General features: G+C 51.1%; 1 protein-coding gene across 4 annotated transcripts in view; it reads right to left on the reverse strand.

Annotated features, from left to right (window-relative positions):
- Positions 1-27,021, reverse strand: part of KCNN3 (potassium calcium-activated channel subfamily N member 3) — a 188,003-nt gene that overhangs the window by 100,054 nt on the left and 60,928 nt on the right. The gene's annotated exons all lie outside the window — the stretch shown is intronic.

Below are 27,021 nucleotides of genomic sequence, written 5' to 3' on the forward strand. Positions count from 1 at the left end.
AATTACAGTCCACAGAGTATCATCTCCTACCCCGTCTGAGAACAGGTTGAGGGCAGAGCTGGCAATGCACACACCTCTGTATTTCCCATCAGCCCAGCACAGCTCCTGACATGTAGCTGACACCCAACCGTGGATGGATGGATGGATGGATGGATGGATGGAAGGAAGGAAGGAAGGATAGATAGATGTGCTTTCGTGCATACATAGATGTTTCAATATAAATTTTTTAAATTAATTTATTTTATTTATTTATTTATTTTTGGCTGCATTGGGTCTTCATTGCTGCTCGCAGGCTTTCTCCAGTTGCTGCGAGCGGGGGCTACTCTTCGTTGCGGTGCACGGGCTTCTCATGGCTGTGGCTTCTCTTGTTGTGGAGCACAGGCAATAGGTGTGCAGGCTTCAGTAGTTGTGGCACGCAGGCTCAGTAGTTGTGGCTTGCGGGCTCTAGAGCACAGGCTCAGTAGTTGTGGCGCACGGGCTTAGTTGCTCCGCGGCATGTGGGATCTTCCCAGACCAGGGCTTGAACCCATGTCCCCTGCATTGGCAGAAGGATTCTTAACCACTGCACCACCAGGGAAGTCCCTCAATATAATTTTTAATTGGATGAAAAATTTAGGTGAACAGACTGCCCTGGCTACAATTCATCTGATTGCAAAGGCTCACAGGGAACTGGCTGCAAATTTGCGGTTTGGGAGGCAGGTCATGATTCAAGAACCGATTTTGTCCATAAAGCAGCGGGTTCAGAAGTGTCTGAGGCTGGAAGCCTGGGGGGAGGACCAAGCCCCCCAACCCCCAGCCCAGCAGGACAGCGCCAGTGGCTGAAGTGTACAGCAATCACTCGCCCAGGTGTGCAGGGTGCTCCTGGGTACTCGTCAGTCATGGGGCAGGAAATGAGGCCATGCCCAGAGGACAGCATATGGCTCTTGACTGTGTGGTTTGCCTTTGTGATGAATGAAAGAGTTTTTCAAATGAGGCTGGTAGAATTGAAACAATCAGTAAACTGGGAAATGAAAAAGGCATTTGGGAGCTGGGACATAAGCATATCAGCCTGGTTTGCCTGCGGAAGCAGGGAAGGCTCTGCCTGTCTTCATAAAGAGCTTGGGACAAATTGTGACCTAAAAAAGCTGGCCTGGGGACAGTGTCATCTCACTCCCTAGGAGGCCAGTCCCAGGAGGGGAGGGGGAAAGGCCACCTGGATAGTCCACCTCATCCTTCCCCTAGAAAAGGATGAAGAGAGAGCCTGGCCTTGGGGTTTTTAATGCTCATAACACTGATCTCCATATTACTATGAACATGTAGGGCAGGGTTATCCTAATTTCTGGAGACAATCAAGGAGGGTGGAAAGAACTTGGACTTTGGAGTCTGGCAGAGTAAGATTCAAATTCTGGCTCCACCACTGACCAGCTGTATGATCTTGGTTAAGTTAATTAACCCATCTGAGCCTTACTTTCCTAAGGAGATAATATTATAGTACAAACAGAAAGGAGATAATGTTAATAGAAATAAATCACAACACCAAACCATTATCTCAAAGAGGTCTTTCTTGAAACTCCAACCCTAAGTAATTTCCTTTTGCATCATTCTCCACCACTGTTCCATTTTGTTCATTGTCTTCATCTGCATTTACACTGACCTATCTGATATCTTACCTGTGATTGCCTGACGCTGTACCTGTCCCTAACGCTGTCCCTGGAAGCTCCATGGGGGCAGGGATCGTACCTGCCTCATTCATGACTGTATCCCCACTGCCTGGAACAGTGTAGGCACTCTTTAAATTTGGGGTAAATGAGTTGAATGGGGAACATGGTACCTGGCCTACAGTAGATGTTCAAGGAATAGTGGCCAGTATGACCCAGACACCTGGAAAGCCCAGAGGCATGGACCTGGGAGCCCAGTTCTGGCCCGGAGAAAATCTCTGCAACTTGCTGTGTGGACTTAGGTCAGCCTCTTCCCCCTCTAGGCCTCAGATTCTTCATCTGTCCGATGAGGAAGATGGTCTGAAGATGATCGCTGGGGCCCTCTCCAGCATTCATGGCTCTAACTGTCTCTGATTCTCCACATGGGCTCTGAACTGACAAGGACTAAGAGAAAGGCCAGTTCCATCACTGGATCCTGTGCGTGTGACTCTCAGCTCCACAAATGCCATACAAAATGAACCCAAAAGGCCCGGGTGCAATTCTTAGGAAGAAGTGAGCATTGGCAACAGCCAACAGTCAACCCCACTCCTTTGCTGCCCAGCATCAGGTCCAGAGGACTCACCACGAATCACCGCTTAGCCTCAGGACTGGTTTGAGAACACAGGAAGGTAGGGAGGGAGGGAGGGAGAGCGGTGGGTATGCACATGGACCAGGCCCTAAGCCAGGGACTTTGGCATCACTAGCTTGTCTGGTCCTCACCATAGCCTGGGCGATACCATTATACCCACTCACAGACCAGAAGAGCATGTTAGTAATAGCCCCTGGGAAGCAGCAAGTACCAAAGCAGGAAATAAAGCCAACCCTCCTGACTCCAAGTCTCCCACACCGAAGAACCTGGTGGAGTTTAGACGTCAGGCCTCTTCTCTGTGACTGTTAATCAGGATGTACCCCAAGTGTAATTGATGGCAAGAAGACACCACTAATTCAGGAGCAGCCTCTAGAGGAAGCATTGTTTACACTAATGGAATAATAAGAGCACTGAAAAGTGCTAATACTTACAGAGCGTTTCCTAAGGGTGAAGTAGACTCAGTGCTAAGCACATCACAAGGACTCTCCGGTTTCATCCTCACAAAAACTCAATGAGTAGGCACTGATACTGTACCCACTTTGCAGATGAAGAGCCTGGGGCTTAGAGAGGCAAAGTACTTGCCTGAGGTCATGCAGCTAGGAAGTGGTGGAGCCAAAATTTCAACCCTGGTCTCTCTAACTCTAGTCATCCAGTCCCACCATCTCGCCATACCCTGGGTAGGCTGGTGAGACTACTGGGATAAATTAACATTTAATTATATGACACTAACATTTATTATATTAATATATAATATAATATAACATTAACCATATACATATATCCAAAGCATACTATAGACAATGATTCATACCAATACAGTACTTAGAATATGATCAAACTGAGATGGAAAGAGGTGAGTGCTCTCCAGTCTCAGCCAGCACTGACACCAAATGGATTAGATCAGTCTCTGGGATTAGGTCAAAGGCTCAAGTTCATTGTCACCCAGTGGGTGAATGCACAGCGATGCCAGGCATTTGCCGTTTTCTGGTCGGGGGCCTCTGAGGACAACCCCTGTGAACCATCCAGACAGTGTAGCCAGAGTCTCCAGGGAGACTCCAAGCCCATAAAGTGAGGCTGTCCAGGGTCATGTCCCCTCCCTTGCATAAGTTCATATAGGAATTCAGCTGTAAATGCTGTAAAGAGTGGCAGGTGGAAGGGCTTAGCTCCTACTGAGGGCAAGAGAGAGCCTCTACTGTCTCACTCTGGAACACGCAAGTGCCCTGGGAGGGGGAGACTTGTGGCCGACGGTGAGTGGGTCATGGCCTGGAGTTCCTGGTCGGCATGGTGCCCTCACCCCTCAAAGGATCAGGCAGTGAATGCAGGACCTGGGAAAGGTCACTGAGATTACTTCTGCAGCTGGATTTAAAATGGCTTTGAGTGTTGGGGTATCCAGGGCTCTGAACCCCAGATCGGGAGACACCCACGCCACCCTGCCTTTTACAGTCTGGACAGTCCTGGGCCCGTCCCTTGACCTGTTGGCCCCTCAACCGCTTCATCTGTAAATAGAGGCTAAATGCCAGTCTAGGCGTGTGACTTGTATGTGGGAGACAGCTTTGCAGAGCCCTGAAAAAATGTAAGGGGATTTGACTTCACTATATGGGGTCCCAAAGTCATCATTGTCATCATGTTGTTTTGGATGATATCATTGGCTGTGTTCTTACAAAATGGACCATATAAGCAGCTCACTCTGAAATGAAAGGAGGGCCTTGTCCCTCCCTGTGCCCTGACCCAGCCCATAGCAGACCACGCCACTGCCTGGAATCATGAGTGACCACCTCCCCTGCTGAAGAAGCTGTCAGTTCTCTTATTTGTCCATCCATTCGATCGCAGGCAGGTATTTATTGAATCCCCACCAGGGCAGGGCCCTATGCTGGTGTTGGTACACCACAGCTGAACTCCCTTTGTCCTTGCAGAGCTGCTTCTCTACTAGAGGACACGGGCACGGAAGCCAGAGTTGGCTCAGGGGACCCAAACCCTGACCCAGGAGATGAGCACTCAGGGCCAGGGGCTGTTATGGACCCCAGTGCAGAGCTCTGGAGCTGGCCTTGTTATAACTGGCTGGGACGCAGGACCCACAGGGAAAGCAGACATCACCCAGCCCTCTGCAGACCAACCCTGGCAGCTCCTTCCTGGGCACCAGTTATGATGCCAGCCAGTCTGAGAAGTGGTCTTCCCAAGGGTCCAGTAAGCAGTTATCCCTTCCCTGGACTCCAGGCCTTACCAAGAGAAAACTGCAAAGAGGAAACAGATTAAGACTCTATCCACAGGGCTTCCCTGGTGGCGCAGTGGTTGAGAATCCGCCTGCCAATGCAGGGGACACGGGTTCGAGCCCTGGTCCAGGAAGATCCCACGTGCGGCAGAGCAACAAAGCCCATGCGCCTCAACTACTGAGCCTGTGAGCCACAACTACTGAGCCCGCGTGCCACAACTACTGAAGCCCGCGCGCCTAGATCCCATGCTCCACAACGAGAGAACCCACCGCAATAAGAAGCCCGCACACTGCAACAAAGACCCAACACAGCCAAAAATAAATAAATAAAATCAATAAATTTATTAAAAAAAAAAAAAAGACTCTGTCCACAGAGCTGTCCTGGGCCCAAGCTGGCCGGTGGATTCCAACCTCCAGCTTCCTCTCTTTGAGATTCTGGGAGTGACCAGCAGAAGAGGGAGGGGAAACACCCTCACCCCACACAGAGGAGGCCCTTCAATTTTACATGGAAAGCCCTGCTTCTTTGTTCTCTGTTCCTGACTAAAGAGAACCATTTATCTTGGCAAAATGGGAGAAGACCCTTTATATTCTGAAATGAAGTGTCAGCATGCAATGACAGTTAAGGTCCCAAGATACCCCCAGAGTCACTTTTTATTCTTTTCTATCCACAATCATTAGGGGGAAATCTCTCTGCAGCTTCTGTAGAACCCATTCACTGGAGGGAAATAGATCAATGAGAAAACCCGAGCCCCGAGCAGCTGCGCTGACAGCTCTGAAGCAGGTACATTCACTCTTCCCTGGAGCCCACGCCAAAAGGACAAAGGATGCTCGCTCCCGCCTCCTGAAAGAAGAGCTGCCCCAAAAAGTTCCTTAACCAGATATCTATTTCTTACCTTTTATACAGCAAGAACAAAATCTCTTTCTGAGAGTGACATATCTTACAGTCACTTCAAACAAGCGCAGCTTTTGCCACTTATTTTTAAGTGCACTTGCCTGCTAAAGTGAGAGCAAAAAAATCCAGGGGGGAGAATAAGGCAAGATGGTGGAGGCCCAGCTGCTTCCATAGCTGGCATCTCCAGCCAACAACTGCCGGACCTGGAAAAGGTCCCTGAGAAGAGCCTGAAGAGCTGACACCCCAAGAGGATGTGCAATCCAAGTGTGAAGAACTTGACCTCTGGCGCTCCATCTGCTTCCACCAGAGCCCAGGTGCTCCGAGAATGCTCATGACGGCCAGCTGCGAGGGGTAGGCACGTGGGCACCAAAAGGGGAAGGGGCTACAGCCACGAGAGCAGGGGAATAGGAACATAGCTCAACATTGATTCACTTGTTCATTGATCCTGCAATTATTAGCACCTACTGTCGCCAGGCACTGACGGTGGGGGTGGGATGAAATTAAAGTAGCAACAAAACTAATAGCAGTTACCACGCTGAACTCATACCCTGTGCCAGACACTCTGCCAAGTGCTTTCTGTGCATTATTTCATCTAATGGTCACACCAACCCCTTAAGGAAGGTAATAAAGTGACTCTGCTTGTAGACAAGGAAATTGAGGCAGAGAGTTAAACCTCTAGCCCAAGATTATATAGCTAATAAGAGGTAGAGCTGGATCTATACCAGACCCACTGTGTCTCGGCTGGAGAAGGACTAACCATCGATGTGTATCCTGACCTGGTCAGTACGAACAGGCAGTGTTCACCCAAACCTGCGCAGAGAAGCACAGGATACTGCCCCGTGTCCAGGAGCTCACTCGCCAGCCAGGAAGGAGGAGAGTTTGCATAGGAGGCGGGCGGGTAAGATCTAGTCCGTGTTCAGTGACCACAGGCAGCTGGCCTGGGGCAGGACTCAGGCAGCATGGAGCGCAGCCACACTGTGGTGCCTTGAAATCCAGGCTCAGGGGTTCGGCTTTATCTAGAAGTCACCAAAGGGTGAGAGTGTGTGAAGAGAGGATGCCCTACTCAGAGTCATGTTTTAGGAAGACTACCAGCTGCAGGCTACCATTCATAACCCTGAGAATATGAGGCAAAACACAATATCTAGAATATTACAGAAAAAAATAGGATCCATTTATTGAAACACTCTAGCCACTGCGAGGCATCAGACTCAACCCCAGGAAACCTGTGTTTGCCTGCAGGCCTCCACCTGCTGACTCAGGCACGCATGGGGCCCCAAGACCATCCCAGTGGCCCGTCCCCCCCGGTTTCCTCTGGCTGTCACTCGGAGGCTTCTTCCTTGACCTTATTCTCTAGCCTCTTCACGTAGCTGTTCTGACCAGTTGGAAGGGAGAGGCTGTCTGTCTTTGTGAGGGCCCTTTTCATGTACATGACACGTCATGGCTCTGCCCTCTGTCCCATCTCACCAAGGCTGTGAAGTGCCTCTTGTTGGGGATGGAGCCCTCCCTGTCATGCTGCCTCCGCTCCAGCTGTACCACACTGGGCTTTGGGCCGTGGCCAGGCCCTAGGAAGTGGCTCAGAAATCCCCCTGGGCCCTACCCACCAATGAGCCCGAGGGCTTTTCTTCCCTGTGCAGATTCCTAGAGACTCCAGTGGCCGGGGAACAAAAAGGGACACTACTGACCACCAGCAAGGCACATGGATGGATTAGCAGGGCGCCCCAGGCAACCGCAAACATTTTGCCACGAGTCAGGTCAGGGCTGCGGCTCAAAGGTCAGCAGCGTGGAGTGGGCTGTCCCAGCAGAGGTGGGGTCTAAATGATGTTTCTGACAATAAAACCCTCTGAGCCGCGGGTCAGAATTGACGCCTGTCATTTCGGTAATGATCTGGTATCATTATTGGCTTGCGGTATAGCCCCTATAAACACACTGATCAACATCTGTCTGCCCGAGACAGGTGATTTTCTTCAAAACCAGAAAACCCACAAGCCTATCAAGCATTCGCCCCACTGTCCTCAACAGGCAGACAGGAGTTTTTGGCCTCTGAGCCCATATTTTACAGTAAGAACCCAAGGAGTGTTGAGTCCTGTTTCTAAGCATGTTCAACCAGGCGGGATGGGAAAGGTGCCAGGGGGCAACTCAGCCCAGTGTCGGTGCACAGCTGTTCCCACAGCTGGCAGATACGCTGCAGCTGCAGGCCAGCAACAAGGGCCAACACTGAGCAAGGAAGCCCGGAGCCAAGAGAGGGGCGTGGGCGGAGCCACAGGCCATTGGGCTGGAGGGGATGGGAGGACACTTTCAGGTCCGGGAGGACTCCTCTCTAAAGAGCCTCTCCCACCAAAGATTCGCCCTCTCCTTTCCCACTAACCCTGCGGCCACCTTTACAACCAAGCTTCCCATCCTGGCGCTTTCTATCCCTCTCCTTGGGGGTTTTAAGCCCAAGCCTAGGGCTTTCTGAGCAACTCCAAACTCCACAGTTAACTGCTGCCACTGCCCTCCCCGACCACACACCCCCCACCCCCATTTGCATGACAAGCCCTCCTTGGACTCCAGCTGCAATCTGGGATGGTAACCCTTTCCTGGCAGGGAACCAGCCCCTTCTTCAGGGGCAAGTTCTCCCATCAGGGGCATCTTAAGCAGGAATTGGGACATATTAATGCATTCACTAGCCAGCACTAACACAATTTACCTGAATTCACGATTCACACAACTAGTCTAAGCGTTACAGACCAAACTTCACAAGTGTAGACAGTAGGGACAAAACCCATTAAGATTTTATTAGTGCTTAGAATTCACAATACACTTCCCATCCGTGGTCCCATTGAATCCCCACATCATGGATGTCCCTATCTTTCTCATCCCTTAGCAATTTGGTTCAAACTTTTCACACTGTGTTACGAGTTGCCCACCTGTTTGACTCCTTCTCCTCAACACCCCTCACTCCCTCCCAAGACCATGAGCTATCTGAGGGTAGGAAACACTTCTTACTCTTTCCTGTTCTGGCACCCGAGTAGGTCATCAGTATTTGCTGAATACAATTGAATCCCACAGGGCCAGGTAAGAGAACAGGAGGAGCCGGAGTAGTAATACTAGCAAACGCCTATACAGTCTTCCTGTGTGCCAGACACTCTTCTGATTAATCCCTTTTACATAGATAAAATCATTAATTCTCACACCAACCCTAGGTAAGTACTATTGTTATCCCTATTTTTTTTTAATAGAAGAAATTGAGGCACAGAGATAGAATAACTTGCTCCAAGCTCACAGCAGGAACTGGCAGGGCTGGGATTTGAACCCAGACAGTCTGGTTCCAGAGTCTGATCTCTAATCAGACTCCATATACACTGCTTCTCAAATTGAACTGATGCAGACTCCCTAAGAAACAGTTTATTATATTTTCTTGGGGAGACCCTTTATAGAAATGTAACATGCGCAATGGGGAAATTAATAAAATTCAATTCTGCAGACAGCCATGTGGAAGGACACAAGAGACACAGAAGGAAAGTATGCTTTGTTCCCAAAGGGGAAGGTCCTCTGTGCATAGAGGATGCCGCTCTATACATAGCCAAGGTGCAAGGGGGGGCTGCCAGGAAGAAACAAGGGAGACACAGCCATTCTGGGCAAGGGCCCAGGAGCAAAGTCCTGGGGGTGGGAGGGGTGTGTCCTGGGCATGGTCACAAGAGACTGTACATAATTGTGGGGGGCACGATTGTGAACCATGATTAGCTCAAAGCAATGATTCCCCCACTCTGCTGCACTTTAGAATCACCTGGGGAGCTTGGAAAAACCCCTACACTCAATGCCTCCCCAGAGCAATCAAATCCCAATCTCTGGGGGCGGGCACCAGTATTATTTTAAAGCTCCCTGGGTGATTCCAACGTACAGCCAAATTGGAGGACCACTGGTTCAGCCTATACAGTGTTATTCATAGAGCAGTCTATTCTTCCATTAAGGACTAAAATGGCATGGAGGGCTTCAAACTGGGTGTGCTCCTTCCATCTGCCCTCCTTCCACTTTGGAAGGCTGTTTGGGGCCATTTTGGGGGAATGTGTTTTCTCTGGTTTCCTGGGAGCCTTTTAAAACAAAGGCAGGGGGGCTTCCCTGGTGGCGCAGTGGTTGAGAATCTGCCTGCTAATGCAGGGGACACGGGTTCGAGCCCTGGTCTGGGAAGATCCCACATGCCACGGAGCAGCTGGGCCCGTGAGCCACAACTACTGAGCCTGCGCGTCTGGAACCTGTGCCCCGCAACGGGAGGGGCCGCGATAGTGAAAGGCCCGCGCACCGCGATGAAGAGTGGCCCCCACTTGCTGTAACTAGAGAAAGCCCTCGCACGAACCGAAGACCCAACACAGCCAAAAATAAATAAATAAATAAATAAAGTAGCTATAAAAAATTTAAAAAAAAACGAAGGCAGGTTTTAGATAGTGCAGCTCCAACTCAAATTCCAACCTTGCCACTTACCAGCTGCATGAGTTTGGGCATGTTATATAATGTCCAAGCCTCGGTTTCCTCATCCACAAATAGGGGATTGTAGTAGGCGGAATAACGGTCCCCCAAATGTCCACATCCTCATCTCCAGAACCTGTATGTTACATGGCAAAGAGGAATTATGGATGCAGATGGATTAGGATGGCTAATCAGTTGACTTTAAAATAGGGAGATTATCCTGGATTATCCTGGTGGATGCAATGTAATCATAAGGGTCCTTACAGGCGGAAGAGGGAGACAGGAAGAGTCAGTGTCAGAGTGATACGATGTGAGAAAGCCTTGGGCAACTGTTGCAGGCTTTGAAGGTGGAGAGGCAGACAGCTTCTCGAAGCTGGAAAAGACAAGAAAATGAATTCTCCCCTAGAGCCTCCGGAAAATGCAGGCTTGCTGACATCTTGATTTTAGCTTAGTGAGACTCATCTTAGACTCCAGAACGGTAAGATAATAAATTTGTGTTGTTTTAAGCCACTAAGTTCGTGGTAATTTGTTACAGCAGCAGTAGGAAACTAATACAGGATGGACGGGAATAAATCAGGGATAGTATGAAGATCAAATGAGATAAATTTTGAAAAACTTGTAGCACTGCTCTTAGTGCTTTGTAATTATTAGTTGCTGTTATCATTCTTACCATTACCATCCTATCAGGAAGCTGCCACCTCCTGCGTTCTGTGTACCTGGCACAGGCTGCCCACTCTCTACCCACCATCCCTGGATCCACTCCCCACTCCCAAGGTGGTTGAGTGGTCCCAGGCCCTGCGCGTCAGTAAGAGGCTTTGTGACCTGGGCCCAGGCTGGTGGGAACCGGCCAGTCTTTCTTGGACAGAGCAAGAGGCTCCCTAGAGCCCTGTGATGCCCATTCACACGGCACAGACCAGTATTTCTGCTTCCTGACACTGTTCATGAGAATCAACAGGAAATGGGGCTGGGTGGGGAGGGGGAGAGGTTTGGGAAGGGAGGCCCCCAGGGAGTCTTCCTGACCACCAGCTAAGAAAGCACCATGGGAATGGTCAGCAAGGGCCTCAAGAGACTTACTCTAAAGGACTAAAGGTGTCCAGCACCTCAATAGCTGTCAACAGCAGGCAAGAGCTGGACCACCAGGCCAAGAGCAGAGGGCTTGGGTTTGGCAAGGAGGGTCCAAAATTAAATCTCCATCAAGCTCCTTGTTTGTGCCAGGCTCTCGTGGGCCCTTTCCCCCAGCTCTTGTAGCTGATGTTCACTATACTCCTTGTGGCCATTATGATCCCATCATACAGAGGGGGAAACAGACTCAGTGATCTGCCTGAGGTCACCCGCTGGCAGCAGAGCTGAGATTCAAACTTTTGATTCTAACACTAGAATGCTCCACTCTGTATCATATCTCGTTTTCTTTTCATAAAGGTCCAATTAATATTTTAGTCATTACTGATTTAATCCTGGGAGCATGAGAACACAGCTAGTACAGACTGTTAATCTGTATTTATACCTTGAAATGGGCCAGCCATGAAAATGTAGAAGCTTCAAAAACTACAAACAACTAAAAAGGGGCTTGAAGGAAATCTGGTCCCAGATGAATAAATCTTGTGTCAGCTCGGGGTTGCCATAATTGCAGTTCTACATAATGATCACAAACCTGGGTTTCACGTGGCCCCTGAAGTGGACCAGGCAGGTGAGGAGAGGCTCATCCCCTCCCCACTGTGGGCGCCCAAGGACTCCCTCCAAATTAGAATGTGTACCAGCCCTGGGAACTAAATTTATCCTGAAAGGACACCCAGATCAGAATGCTCTCTGCTATGAGATATCCTGTCCCTCACTGTCCTCCTCTCTTTTGCCAGAGCCAGGGAGTATCGGCTGTCAATTCAGCCCTGTCAATTCAGCTTGAAAGCCACACACACGTGATGCCAGCCCACAGCGACAGGCACCACATGTTTAGATACGAAAGACAGGAAATGTTGAAAGAGTGAGAAAGGAGAGCCAGAGAAGATGGAAGAGAAGGTGGAAAGAGGCAGGTTTAGATGATGCTGATAAGAGGGTCGTAAAGAAACTGAGAAGAGGAAAAAAACGGCACTGGGGCCGGACATCTGTGGCAGGGTCCCCCAGGATAAGCCATCGGGGGCACGAGAGCTACGATGGGGTCCTGTTAGAAGTCAGCGGCTCCTTTACAAGCCTCAGGCAGCACGTCTCCTCCATTTCCCCGGCATTTGCGCCTTTCAAGCCCACTACAAACTGAGAAGCTCCCACGTCAGCCTTGGATGATATCGCTGCTCCTGCAGGTGACAGCCAGGCCTTGGGGACAGGAGCCCATTCTGCCAGCACTCCAGAAGGGTGGCCATTCCGCCACACCCCCTCCCCAATCCCACAGGTAGAGGAAGGACACGAACTCCCTGCCTGAGGGAGGCCGCTGGGGAGCCTGGGTTAGGGAACAATGAGAGAAGGGCAAAACTGTAAAATCCTGAGGTTCTTGTAAATCTCATCAGTGCAGTTAAACATCTAAGAAGATCCGACAGAACAAGACAAACTCGGGCTCCCCAGGAGGCCCGGGCTCCCCGTGGGGTCTTGTTCCGTTAACAAGATCACAGAACCTCAGATTCTGGAGGGGTATTTTTCCATTCCTCTCCCTCTCAAACAAGAGTGTACCAGGTTGCTGTCGTCTTTATGTCTAAAGATCCCCCAAGGAAGGAGCTTTTCAATGTTTTCTCAAGCTCAATGCTATGCTTTAAAGTCAGAGTAGGTGCTTAAGCTTGCAGATTGGGCGGGTTTCCACCATAATCTCCACCAGTCCTCCCACCCCCAGCTCCACCTCTTGGTCTTAATGCTGACTATTGATGGTTTCTAAATCTTAGGTAAAATGCTTTGCTAATGCAACCTGGGGATCAATTCTCTGGCCTCCCTGTCCCCCCCATCAGATTGCCATCCCTGAGCCCTTTCTGATGGACAGCCAGGGGCTGCTACCATTGTAGACAAGGATGCCTAATCTCTCCTGATCCTACTTGCCAGGTTCTGGGTCCAGCCTTTCTTTTTATTTTCACTTCTCACCACTGCCTTTATGGCCAGCTGCATCTCTCCCATTCCCCAGAAGCCCTGAGCTTTCCCAGCTCTCCGCATCTGCTCCAGCAGGTCCCTTCCCCTAAAGCACCCCTCACCCCACCTGCATCTGCGAAACTCCGCCCAGCTTTCAAGGCCCATCTCAAATGCCCCGGAGGCAGAGGTCTTGTTCCCACCCATGAGGAAGGCCTTGCTGTACCCACCGCACCTGCGCTCCCAGCACCTGGCAGCCAAGGCCCATGAGTATTCGAGTGCTTATCTCCCCATTAGATCCCAAGCCCGCTTAGGGCAGGGACCTTGCAGTCCCCATGGTGCCAGGCTCAGAACAGGACCTTCAATAGCTCCGTGTCAGATGAATTAATCACCTTTTGTCCAGTCCTCAGGGGAGGTGGAGAGCGGTTGCTATTTCTAACAGCAGCAGGAAGACAAATATGGCCCTGCCCACCCCCCCCTTCAACCCCCACCATTCCACACACACACACACCCAGGGGTGGTCATTTCTCTTTGCTCTCACATCAATAAGGTTTCTAGCACATTCTAGCAAGAGGCACCAGAGAGAGCTGGGAGGAGTCTTGGAGAGCACTTAGCTCCCCGCCCTGGTTGCACACATGGGGGACCTGAGGGCCACGGGGGGCAGGGCCAGCGGGCACTCACGCAGCAGACCGGCGTCAGGGGTGTACCTGTCTCCCCAGCCAGTCTCCCACGGAGCTGCCTCGGGGTACTGAGCTCAGAGGCTGCGGCTGATCTGCGCCGGGTGACGGCTCCACCACGGCTGGTCACTGATCTCTGGTTGCGGCTGTGAGCAGTGCAGCCACAGGTCGGCAGTCGCAGCCAAGTCCCGCTGCTGCAGTGAGAGTGGCTTCAGGAACGCTGGAGCCCCAGGGGCATGTGGCTGTCCGGCAACACTCTCCCGTGACACAGCCTGCTGGGGCAGCGTTGTGACAACCCAATCCTGCCAGGTGGCCAAGCGCCCACCTCACCCTTTCATTCACAGACCATGAGCAGCACAGAGGCAGGGTCCACTCGGCAGTCGCAGCTCTATCCCGCACCAGAGCGGCACTCAGTAAACACTTATACGATGTGCTTGCACAGCCGGACTTATTTGGCGGGTGGGTTAGGAGGGAGCATATAACCACAGCCTATGGGGAGACCACAAAATATTTAGAATGAGAAAGATTTGCAAAGCCTTGAATTTCTTCTTCTCCATTCCTCCTGCCTTTAATCCAACAAAAGGAAGTTTACTTCCCCAGATTCCATTTCTGGTTCCACATTTGTATCAATGGCTTGGATGAAGCTATCACAGTCAGGCTCATCAAATGTGGGAGGACAGGAAGCTGGGAGGGCCCCAAACATGGGCTGCTGAGTGAGATGCTAAAAGACTCGGACAGATTAGAACAAAGGGCTGAAACCAAACGAACTCAGGGAAAAGGAACAGAGGCAAACGACAGGTGCAGCTCTCGTCCCCAAAAGCCAACTGGGCAAGCAAGGGTGGGAGATCAGGGGCAGGGGGTGAAGGCCTGTGGCTTGGCAGCTCTGTGAAGAAGACAGAGGGCTTTAATAAACATTCCACTCAATGTGAACTAACAGGCTGCTGTGCAAGTCAGGGGCACTGGCTGTCTTTGGCTGCAGTAACGGAATGAGAAAGCAGGTAAGGTGGTCCTCTGTCCGGAGCAGCTCGCACCCCTGGGCAGGTGCAGAGCAAGAGCACTGAGCAAAGCAGTGGGGACAGGACGGAGACAGGGCTCCTAACAGTGCCAGGGAAGCTGGGGATGTTTCACGTGGGCAGGAGAAAACCCTGGGACGTCCTGTGTCCAACCCAGGGGGGCTTGGGTATGAAGCTGTTGGCCCCTTACCACAGGGACAGTCAGCAGGAGGAGGAAAGAGGGGTGGGGAAACTGAGGAGGCTGCTGAAGCCTGACCCACCCAGGCCACTGGCAGCCCAAGACCAGACGCAGCCCAGATAGGCGTTGGCTGGTCCTGAGGGCCAGGGGGCTGGCAGGGAAGCAGGAACTAGCCTCTCAGAAGCCGGGGGTTGGGGAGAGGGCAAAAAGGAACAAAACCCAGTATGGGGCCCAGCCAGACAGCCAGGGCTTCAAAGAAGGCTCTAGCCAAGCAGGGATCAGGAGGGGAGGCAGGGAAACCAAAGCATCATCCAGTCCTGATGGCTGGGAATGCTTCCCCGGGGTTGGCAAGCCCCCAGCTCCCTGAGGGTGCTGGACCTCATCCTTGGGGTAGGCCTGGGACCCAAGAGGAAGACAATAGGGAAACCAGGGTAAGGAAGCGATTTCTAACATGCAGAGGAGTCACCCCAGGGCAGAACAGAGGCTGGAGGTCCCTCCTGGAGGTGCCGCTGGGGCTGAGGGCCCCGGGCGCTACTGCGGGGTTTCTGTTCTGCCCTTGGCTTCGTCATGTGTGCCCTTGCCCTGTTTTGGAGGGGAGTCCCCATGGCTGAGCCCAAATTCCAAGCTGCCTTCTGGTGCTGCAGGAACTAGGGGCAGGAGAGACAGACCAAGGATGGAGCTCTCCCCCCAAGTGAAGCCTAACAGGCTTAGAGACAGCCCACTTGAGTCCAGCTCTGCCTCTCACCAGGCACATGACCTTGGCCACATCACTCACCTTCTTAGGCCTCAGTTGTCTTACCTATAAAACAGGGATTGTAACAGAATTCACCTCACAGGACTGACATGAGGATCCATTGAGATCATAAAGGGCACAATTCCCGGCACATATGAGATCAAAAGTAGAGCCTGTCATTATTATCATTCGTGGAGTTACAAACCTTTTTGCAGATCTAAACTTGGAATCAGAACCTGGGCCTGTGATATGAGGATGTCGGGGCAGGGTGAAGGCAAGTCCGCGGGATGCTGGTGGGGGCGGTGTATGAAAAAGTCCACCATACTCAGAGGGGCACCCACACCCACAAGCCATCAGGTGACTGAAGGTTACATAAAAATGACAAAGTCAGTTCTGGAGATGGATGGAGGTGATGGTGGCACAACAACATGGATGAACTTAACCACTGAACTGTATGCGTAAAAATGGTTAAAATGGTAAAATTTTACATGATACACATTTACAATAATTTAAAAAAATTTTTAATGGCCAAGTCACAACTTGGCCCCAGGTCTACTGACCACAAGCCCAGGGTCCCTCCCACCCACCCACCAGGTTTGTATTGGTGATATGTTCAGAGGAAATGGAATTCTGCTGGACTGAATTGTATTGAATTCTTTAATTCAAAGATAAACTCGGCACAGTTCATCTCTTTTCCAATTATTGGGTTTGGGAGAATTTGAGCAGTGGTGATTTTGCCATCTTTTCTCTTAAAAACAAAAAGATGTGACTTCAGCTTCCTGCTGAACAGAGACTAGAATTATCAGAATTTTCTTGGTCCTATAATGCAATGAAAATGGTAAGGAAGTCTCCAAACACTAAAAATTCTAGGGCTTCCCTGGTGGCGCAGTGGTTGAGAGTCTGCCTGCCAATGCAGGGGACACGGGTTCGAGCCCTGGTCTGGGAAGATCCCACATGCCACGGAGCAACTAGGCCCGTGAGCCACGATTACTGAGCCTGTGCATCTGGAGCTTGTGCTCCGCAACAAGAGAGGCCGCGATAGCGAGAGGCCGGCGCACTATGATGAAGAGTGGCCCCCACTTGCCATAACTAGAGAAAGCCCCCGCACAGAGACGAAGACCCAACACAGCCATAAATAAATAAATAAATAAATAAATGGATTATCACGTTTAAAAAAAAAAAAAAATTCTACCATGCCTTCCAATTTCCCAAATCCTCAGAGAGTCAATTATCTTTAGCCCAGATTTAGAATCATCACACTCCCACTACGTACAACCCCCTTTATTGGCACAGCAGGGACAGTCACCCAGACCATTAAGAGAAAGCATGGCCCTTGCGGAGCTTATAACTGAGCACGATGTTTCTTAATCAGGAGAAAGCCCTGGAACCCTGTGGTGCTTTCCAAACACACCCCCCCAGGCAGTGGGGTTCACTAGATTGCACAGGGGATCTGATGCAAAATGGAAGAGATCATCACTTGAAAATAGTAACAACAACAATACAAAATAGAGTGAATTAACTCTGAAAAAGTCACGGACAGTACACATCGGCACTCTCAGGGAAATAGAATTAAGCTGAACACTCACTCCCCAGTGACTCTGAAGAAATGGGAGTTTGTATTCATGGAAGGAAGCTGGAACTGAGCGCTGAGGAAGGGAACATGGTCACTGACTTTAATTATCCTAAAAGCTTTACTATGTCTGACCAGATTATATTTGTAAGAGACTTAAGAGGAGTCACCTTTAAACTTTAGGATGTTGGAGCCAAAGAACTGTTCTTTTGATTGTTTGCTATTTCAAGTTCAAGGCTATATTAAGGGGACAGCCAGCTCCCTTTCTGGGCAGAGAAGCAAGGCAGTTAGGAGAAGGGACAGTCTGCTGGGACAGTCCCACACGAGGGCCTCCTGAATGCAAACTCTATCAGTTCTTGTTATCAAAAACCATTCATAGCTACTCTCCCTACATTTTTGTCTCCTTGTCACTGAGCATCCTTCAGGCATGGAATCCTGGATACAGTCAGAGGCCCCAGAGATCATCTGATCCAATCTGCCTACTTTACAGATGACAAAACTCAGGTTGAGAGAGAAGTAGCTCATCCAAGCTCGCACGGTGATTGGTACCACCGACAGACCAGGCCACAGGTCCCTCGCACCTTGTAAAGGGGGCAGAGGCTTGCTAGGTGGAAGCGCCTTGGATGGGGCAGGCACTCGGGCTGTTTTTCTCAACCCTGTCATTCACTTAGCTGCCCATGTTGGACGGTGATCTCTTGTATCCCTGAATTACAGCAGAAGCTTCTTGAGAAGCTTCCTCGGCCCCCCTCGCTTCCCAAGGTGAGGACAGTGTGTGGTTTCCAAGGTAACACACAGCTTGGTGGATTCAGCCTCCCAGCACCACCTCATCCGGCACCAGCAGGGGAGGAGGAGTGGGAGGTGAGGTGACACCACCTCCCCATTTACAAACACTGATTCCTCCCGAAACCAGTTTCCCCTCTGTCCCCCTGCCAGGGTTCAGGGTAGAGGACACCCCTGACATCCTGGAGTCCTGGAGCTGAGGAAGCTTCTGGAGGACTTGGCAAGGGGCAATTGCCTGGAAGTGAATGGGGCTGCAGGCAGCTGACTCCGGAAGTCTGGGACCGGCCCTCCCGGCTGGGGCAAGTCTTAACATGCCCAGGGCAACAGTTTTCACACCTGTTAACAGACACAGCACATGCCCTGTCAAGAAGCGTGACACAGGATGACATTTCCAACTGACAAAACGGAAAGTCAACACAGGCAGCTGAGAAACAGCCTTGCTGCTCCCCCAGGCACGCCAGCCCCATGGGCTCTGGGCCCCGGAGAGAGCAGCGGGAGGCCATCACCCCTAGGGAAGGGGCAACATGGCAGGAAAGCCCTCTCTGGGGCGGAAAGGGTTAAAGCCAAGTGTTCAAATATTTAGCAAATAAAACCAAAATGTCACACAGAGACTGCCAGGGCTGATGTGGTAACCATGGCAATCCATGGCCAGCCACAGATCTGAGAGTGAAGAGGCTCTGGGACTGAGGCCTGGGACGAGACGGAATGAGAGGATGGTGGGGAGGGTCACAGAGGGCATGGCCAGCCCAGCTCACAGGGCGCAGCCCGCTGAGACCCTTGACCCCTCACGATGCACAAGCCAGAGCTGTGGACTTCACGCCAGTCTCTGAGTCTTACAGAGACTCAGTTTTCTCTTCTATGGAGTGAGGGGAATAAATCGGCCTGTCTGCCCCTCAGGCTTGTTGTTCATTCATTTGGTTACACTTATTGAATCCCTGCTATGTGCTGGGTGCTCTTGGCTGTGGGACAGAGCAGTGAATCCAAGTCAGCCTCCACCACCATGGACATACGGCCGGAGCGGGTGCAGGTGAGATACAGTGTCAGGGTAACAGAGCCCATGTCCAGCCAACTCCTAGAAGGGGCACCTTGCCCGGGGAGTGGGGGCAGCCAGAAGGGTTCCTAGCGGAGGAAGCATCTGTGCTGAACCCTAAAAGTCAAAGAGGTGAAGTCAGGCACGCAAGAGGTCTGACAATACATGTGAAAATACTCCCAAAACTACAAAGCACTAGACAAGATGACGTGACTCCGTCGTCACCGATGTGGTTGCTAATGCGTCATCCTCTCAGCTTTCTGTCTTTGGAGGGTAGTCTGACAAGGACTCATGGCATTTGGACTGAGCAGCTACTCGCCCCCTCTTTCCTCCTTTCTCTCCAGCTGTACAGGTGCAGGTGGGCCGGTGGGAGGGCAGGCGGCGTCCTCAGCTGATGCACGGTGGCCTAGCCAGGCCCTGTCCCCTGGACACACCCCTCATTTCCAATTTCCCTCGTGTGCTGCCATCCGTCTAGGGAGTGTTCATTAGCGTGGAGTAGGAGATGGCCGTGAGCTCAGCAGAGGAGGCCACCATCCAGAATTTTCCTGTCAAGCCCTGTGGTCCTGGAACCACCCTGGGGGCCTAGAGTTCCCTCCTCCTCTCTGTGCAGCACACCTGGGTTAAGGAGCTCATGTCCTCAGACCTAGCAGGCTGAGAGGGCCATCTGGAGGTCTTGGGATCTCAGGGGTCCCCAATCTGCTCAGCTCTAAAGGAGTCCCTTGGCCACTGGCCCATCTGTGAGCCCAGTGAAGGCGATTCAAATCCATCAGCCAACCAGCCAGGGACATCCTTAGGAAATGTCTGTCGGGGGCCTGCAAGGACAGAGACCCCAGCCCCACCAGGGTGAGGCAGCTGCCATCTCCCCTGGAGGACAGACACACCTTCCTTTCTCTTCTCTCTCACGCCCCTGAAATGCTCCAGGCCAGTTTCATCCCAAACACACACAAGGGCTCTGCTCCCCGTGAATACATGGCTTGGTTAAAGTCTCTTCTCTCCATGAGAGTTGCCTGGCCCACTGTGGCCACACGGTATTTCACACACACCTCATACCTTGGGGCTTATCAGCTTGGGTCACAGTGGATCAAGGTCTAGGACAAGCAGCTTCCAAAGGTAGGGACTGGGTCTGAATTATTTCTGGATTCTCAATGCCTGACACACAGTAGTCCTTACCTTACAGATAAGTTCAGGGTATGACTTGAGCCCACTTTCTTCTATAGGGAGAAGGGAGAGTGAGAGCACAGAACAAGACTCAGCCTGAAGCATCGAGTCTGTTCCCTGATGGGAAGACGCGCCTGACTCATTTAGCAGTGGGCCCCCAAGGCAACTGGACCAGTGACACCTCCTGCATTCCAGATGCCCCTGTTCCTGTGACAGCAGGTTATACATGCCCAGGGGGACGCGCCAACCTACGGGACCATCATGCCATGGCATGTGAGCCTTTTTGCAATGTGAGCTGTCTCTTGAATATAATTTATGTCCTACAATTTGAAGTAATTTCCCTGCCAGCTGAGAACTCTATTGCTATTTAATAAAAATATCCACTTTTACACATCTAATAACTTAAAAGTCTCCTCTTTTATTGGTCTCCTATGTTTCAAGTTCATGAGGTTGAAGACCTCTATCTTGTCACTATAGTTATATTTCTGTCAGGTTTGAAGCAGAATAGAAGCCTCTGGAGGCCCACACCAGATCTTCATCTGATTGATGCCTTCTACTTTGAATATGGCCAATAAGTACAGACTGAAATTAATGATCTATAAGTTCCCATCCACACACTGGATGATGGGAAATCTGCCACTGCCTTTGTCCTGTCCTAGGTTCACAGCAGTCCCTCCATTTGAATTAGACAAACATTAACTGAGCCATGCTGTGTGCCAGGCACAGTCCTGCAGCCTCCTGACCCTGTAGCTTCATTAAGGACACCAAGGCTCCGCTCCACACCTCCAGGTGTGGGTGTGTCTGCACTTCCCACCCACCCCTCCCCATCCCCCCACCATGTCCCCCAGGCTCTGAGCCAGGGCACTTCCTCCCTGGGGCACTTGTTCCCTTCCCCTCCTGTGTGCTCCTGGACAAGAACCTGGCCCCTGGTTATTTCCTCTCCCTCTCAACTGGCTTCTTCCTGACAGCTGAGAGACATATGCAGTCTCTCCAGGCTACACAAGCAGACCAACATCCCTCCCTCAGCACTGTGTCCTCTCCAGCTGCCACTCTGCCTTCCCTCGATTCACAGTCAAACTTCTTAGAAGACTAGCCAGTATTCAGTGTCTCCATGTTCCTCACCTCCTACTTGGTCCTCCCTTCCCCTTCCACTGCCCTGTGACTGTCACTCCCAGTGACTGTGCTGAGGAAGGGCACAATGACCTTCCCACAGCCTGATGCAAAAGACCAGTGGGGTTCCCAACTCCTTGACCCCCTGTGGCATAACTGACACTTCCTTCTCTGTCCCGGCTTTGTGACTCCCTCCCTTTGGAGTCTCCTCTGACCTCCCTGACTTTTCCATTCTCCTTTGCGGTCTCCTCTTCCTCCTCCCACTTCTCACTTGATGATGTCCCTCTGGGGACCTGTCCCATACCTCCTCTCATCTCACTGCCCCCGGCTCATCTAGGCCTATCCTCTGCATCACTATCCTGGAGGCGGCTGGATGCCCAGCCCCCAAACCTCAACTTCCAAAACTAACCTGGTCATCATTCCCCACCTCAGCCTCCTTCTGCGGTTTCAACTATAATGAATGGCACTCCCAGCCACTGAGTTACCCAAGCAACTGCTGGACCCCTCCTTTCCCCACAGACAGTACCTCCAACCTAATAACTGACCAAGTCTGGTCAATTCCACTTGTTCAACATCTCTTATGCACAGTCTCTCCTGTCCTGGCTCTTGTCTTGCCCTGATTCAGGGTGTCACCATCCCTCATCTCGACCATGAAAACATGCTTCCAATTAGTCTTCCTGCCTCTGAAATTGGCCCTTGCAACATTTGCCATGCTGCAGCTAAAATGCAAATCTGATCATCTCTCTCCCCTGCTTGAACTCCTTCCATGGTTCTCCCTGCTGCCCACAGGACAGTTCCAAAACTCTTCAACAAGGCAGATGAGTTCCTGCTGGTCCTGCCGTGCTCCAGAGTAGACCGGCCCCCACTGCCCAGGACCTTGTCCTAGAGGCGTTCTGAATGCACTCTGCAGTTTCCCGTCTCAGGGCCTCTGTTTCTTTTGAGACTTCTGCCTGGGATATCCTTTCCATGCTGTCAGCCCGGCAAACACGTCCTCATTGAAGCTGAGGTGTTTTGCACGTATTATCTAATTTGATCTGCACAACAACCCTGTGGTGGGTACTATTATTAGTCCCATTTTGCAGTAAGGAAATAGACTAAGAGGCATTCAGTAACTTGCTAAAGGCTACCATACATACTACAATGTGACAAAGAACATGATTTGAACCCAAGCTGGGCTACTCTAAAATCTGTGTTCTCAGCCTCCTTCTGTCCTGCCTTCCAGGATGGCACTAAAGACATTAGAGCCATGGATTCACTCAACATTGGCAACCTCTTGGAGAAGCAAAAGTTATTTCAGTGTTTCCAGCACAGAGTACTGGGCCCCTGTACCAGGCTCTGCACAGAGCAGACCCTCGTTAAGTACACACTGAATGAATGAATGCACTAGATGGGTAAGAAGGGTAGAGGAGGGAGGATATCTGGGGAGCAATAAAGCGTTCAGTGTCTCACCAGTCAGAATGGCCATCATCAAAAAGTCTACAAATAATACATGCTGGAGAGGGTGTGGAGAAAAGGGAACCCTCCCACACTGTTGGTGGGAATGTAAATTGGTGCAGCCACTACAGAAAACAGGATGGAGCTTCCTTAAAAAACTAAAAATAGGGCTTCCCTGGTGGCGCAGTGATTGAGAATCTGCCTGCCAATGCAGGGGACACGAGTTCGAGCCCTGGTCTGGGAAGATCCCACATGCCACGGAGCAACTAGGCCCACGAGCCACAACTACTGAGCCTGCGCGTCTGGAGCCTGTGCTCCGCAACAAGAGAGGCTGTGATAGTGAGAGGCCCATGCACCGCGATGAAGAGTGGCCCCCACTTGCCGCAACTAGAGAAAGCCCTCGCACAGAAACGAAGACCCAACACAGCCAAAAATAAAATAAAATAAAAATAAATAAATTAAAAAAAAAAACAAAACTAAAAATAGAGTTGCCACATGATCCAGCAATTCCACTCCTGGGCATATATCCAGAAAAGATGAATACTCTAATTCAAAAAGATACATGCACCCCAATGTTCATAGTGGCACTATTTACAATAGCCAAGACATGGAAGCAACCTAAGTGTCCATCAACAGATGAATGGATAAAGAAGATATTATATAGACACACAATGGAATACTAGTCAGCCATAAAAAAGAATGAAATAATGCCATTTGCAGCAACATGGATGGCCCTAGAGATTATCATACTAAGTGAAGTAAGTCAGAGAAAGACAAGTATCATATATCACTTATATGTGGAATCTAAAATATGATACAAATGAACATATTTACAAAACAGAAACAGACTCGCAGACATAGAAAACAAACTTATGGTTACCAAAGGGGGAATAAATTAGGAGTTTGAGATTAACAGATACACACCACTACATATAAACTGGATAAACAGTAAGGACCTACTTTACAGCTATACAGGGAAATATATTCAATATCCTGTAATAAACCATAATGGAAAAGAATCTAAAAAAGAATATATATATAACTGAATCACTTTGCTGTACACCTGAAACTAACACAACGTTGTAAATCAACTATACTTCAATAGAAAGAAAGAAAAGAAACAGAGAGAGAGAAAAGAGAAGAACAAAGAGAGACAGAAAGAGGAAGCAAGGAAGGAAGGAAGGAAGGAAGGGAGAGAGGAAGGGAGGGAGGGAGTTACATGTTGAGCCGGGGTGTGCCGATGGCCCCTAAAATGTGAGTCTGCAGCCTGGGGAAAGGAGGTTTGCACTGCCGATCTGGGAGGTGCTGGCGATCGCCAAACCACAGGAGTAAATGGACTCTCCAAGGGAGAGTGCAGTTTTCAAAGTTTTGATAAATAACACAACAACCAATGCATTTTGCTTTTCATTTCTTTCCAGGACATGCTAGCCTGAGGAGAACAGATGCCCGGGCCTTTGAAGGCTCTGTGCTCCAAGATGCCAAGAGAAGAGGAGACCAAGGAGACACAGGGCAGCCATCCTCAAACGACAGGGGTTGCCTCATGGGAAACGCAGGCACCTCTTTTCCCTGCTCCAGAAGAGAGGCGGGCTGAGTGGAATTTTCAGAGAGGCCCGTTTCCTCTCAGTGGAAGGGCAGACTTTCTACAACTCACACTGCCCAGCCAGGGAGAGCCTCCCTCAAGAGACAGTGAGTCCCGGTGACAGGCCGGCCCACAGAGGCTGGAGGGGCCTCCTGCACCGGTGAGGGGTGCACCCCCCTCCTGTCACCTCTGAGGACCTACCGAGCCTCAGGTGCATGACTTGAAGCCAGAGTTTGGTTGAGAGGTTCCCAATAATGTTTCAGAGTCTTCTTTCTCACAAACACAAGTTGTCCAAACTAATAACAAATACGAACACTATTCTAGAAGGTACTCCTAGCCTCCTGTGTGTGCTGGGCCAGGGCCAGGGGCCTGGATGTGAGCGACTGGGGCAGGGCTGGGGGGAGGTGGAAACACGGTCATCTGGTTCCTGCTAAAATTTAGCCAAGTGACCAGTAACTGGTGTTGATGAGGAAGTGGCGAGCATATCCTTAACACGAGCCCCTGACTTCACCCCACGTAGGAGAGGAGCCATACCCTCACCCTGCCCTACTTCCCAACAGATGAGCAGCAGCTGGCCTTTCCCTACTGAAGAGGTTTTCCAAGCATCCCCTCTGGATAAGCACTGGCAATCATGCTTGGGATAACCCTCCCACCCCTCTCAGGAAGCAGGTCCCCCAGCCGGCGGGCACCAACCTCAATCAGACAATTACAGAATCGGGGTGGGGTGGGGTGGGGTGGGTGCTTAGGATCCCCAGTGAACAGATGTGGAAACTTGAGGCCCAAGACCACAGAGCTGAGTCATGGTCTAAAAGGCTTTGGAAACCAGATAGCTTGAATCCAGCACTCTTTCATTCAAAATATGCCCTGCAGACACCTGCTCTCTGTCAGACACCACGGGTCCCTGGAAATACAAAGATTAACAGCATCATTGTCCCTGAGGGTGGGGAAAAGGATACAGAACAGAAAATCACAGTATGGTCAGGTGAGTGCATACAAGGGTCCTGCTGACTGTCTGGGCCCAAACCGTTCCCATTTCCCTCTGGCAGGAGAAGGTCCCACTAGACCTTTCCAGAAGAAAGAACTTCACTGGACAGGTAAGAGGCACAGAGGGAGCCAGGTTCTGGTGACTCCCCACGTGACGGTGGGCCAGGTAGGATAAGGGGCTGGGCGGTGGGAGCTGAGAGTGGAGGCAGGGCCGGGCCAGAGCAGGGAGGAAGTCCAACCACCCGCCAGTACCGGGAAGTTGTGACAGTAACTATCTGGTGGGCACAGCTTGTACATGGACGAGGTCCAGCTGGAAGCAGTGGGACAGAGGTCACAGGAAAGAGACCAGTTTCCATTTCATGAAGGCCCACTCTGTACTGTCAACTGTTACCCCCCTGCTTATGAGTTCAGCAAGGTGGGTGATATGACTTCCATACTTCAGATGCGGAAACCGACGAGGCCCAGAGAAGTTGTTATTGGCTCAAGGTCATTCAGGCTGATGTGTCTGAGCCAGGATTTAATGCCACTGACTTCACTTTGTTTCTCCAAACTGTGAGTGTCAGGCCAAGACAAGTGACTGAAAAGCATCCTCTGCTGCCCATAATTAGGGTGAAGCAGAGACTGGCTATGAGCTGAGGATGGACAAAGTGTGCCCAGCTAGGTGCTAGCCTATCAGCATCACGGCCCTGCCACCAGGCCAGAACTGAAGTCAAACTGCAGTTGCGTGGGATCAGGTCTGAGAGCCAAGACTGCAAGCCCTGGGGGGAGGTGGGGCAGGACCCCAAGAGAATCAGAGGGAGGGATGCCTGGCTCTTCCAATCCCAATGCCTGGAGTGGAAAGCAGCAGCAGTCAGGCTGAATGGAACCGTCACGCGGGCGTGAGGCTGAGATCAGCTCCTTTCCCCTCCCTCAAGCTTGGATCACAGATGAGTTCATGACTCTGCCTTTTTCTCTGGCCTGTGCAACCCCTCTGCACAGGTCAAGGTGACACATAGTAGTACAGACGCCCTCTAGGTGAGGGTTCGGGGGCTCAGAGAAGTTGAGGAGATACATGGGTCCCACAGCTGGTTTGGGGTGGGGTGAACCCAGCCAGGAGCCCCGACTGTGACTCATGGTCCTGTCTCTGTTCCTTGCCCATTCCTCCTGCCTGTACTCCTGGCTCCTTTCTGGGGTTGACTGGACCACGGTCTGGGTTAAAGCCCACCTGCATTGTCCAGGTCAGACCCCACGAAGGAAGCTGCTTGGTGGCGTCTGGGACTCTCAGCCTTCAGAGCACAACCTCAGTCCCCGCACCTGTGACCCCCCAGAGATTAAAGAGTCCCCACCTTCTAGATTAGTGTTCTCTGGTCATCAACAGAGTGGAGGTAAGGTGGCCTGGAGCCAGGGCTCCCACCCCCAGGCCAGCCGCAGAGGTCCCTGACACCCAGCGGCAAAGCAGAGCCCCTCCAGGAGCAGGAGGCACTGGCCCGTCTCTGCCTGTGCAGCCACTCGGCCCAGAAACGCTGAGTGACAAAAGCGATGAGATTTGAAGTGTTTTACACTTTACAGAGCTCTCTCATACACTCCCCATTCATCCTCACAACAACCCATAAATGGTAGGATAAAACCCCCCATGTTCCAGACGAGGAAGAGTTCACATGTTCCAGTACAGAAAGGTCTCAGGGCTGGCCAAAGACACGCTGTAAGAAGAGGTCATGGGCGAGACTCGGCCCCAGCTTTTCTGACTCTGAGTTCTGGTCTTTGTCAATTTCTTGCCTGCTGCCCAGATGTGGATCTATCTGTGCTCCTCCAGCCAAATGACGGGAGTTATATTTAGATGCGTATGCATGTGAGAAAAAACATCTGGATACTTCAGAACTACCCAGGGTCCCAGCAGAGCAGGTCAGCCCGAAGGGCCCAGTGAGAGGGAGACCCATTGTCATGAGAAGAT

Source organism: Balaenoptera acutorostrata, chromosome 1, assembly GCF_949987535.1.
Source record: "Balaenoptera acutorostrata chromosome 1, mBalAcu1.1, whole genome shotgun sequence".
Classification (NCBI taxonomy): Eukaryota; Metazoa; Chordata; class Mammalia; order Artiodactyla; family Balaenopteridae; genus Balaenoptera; species Balaenoptera acutorostrata.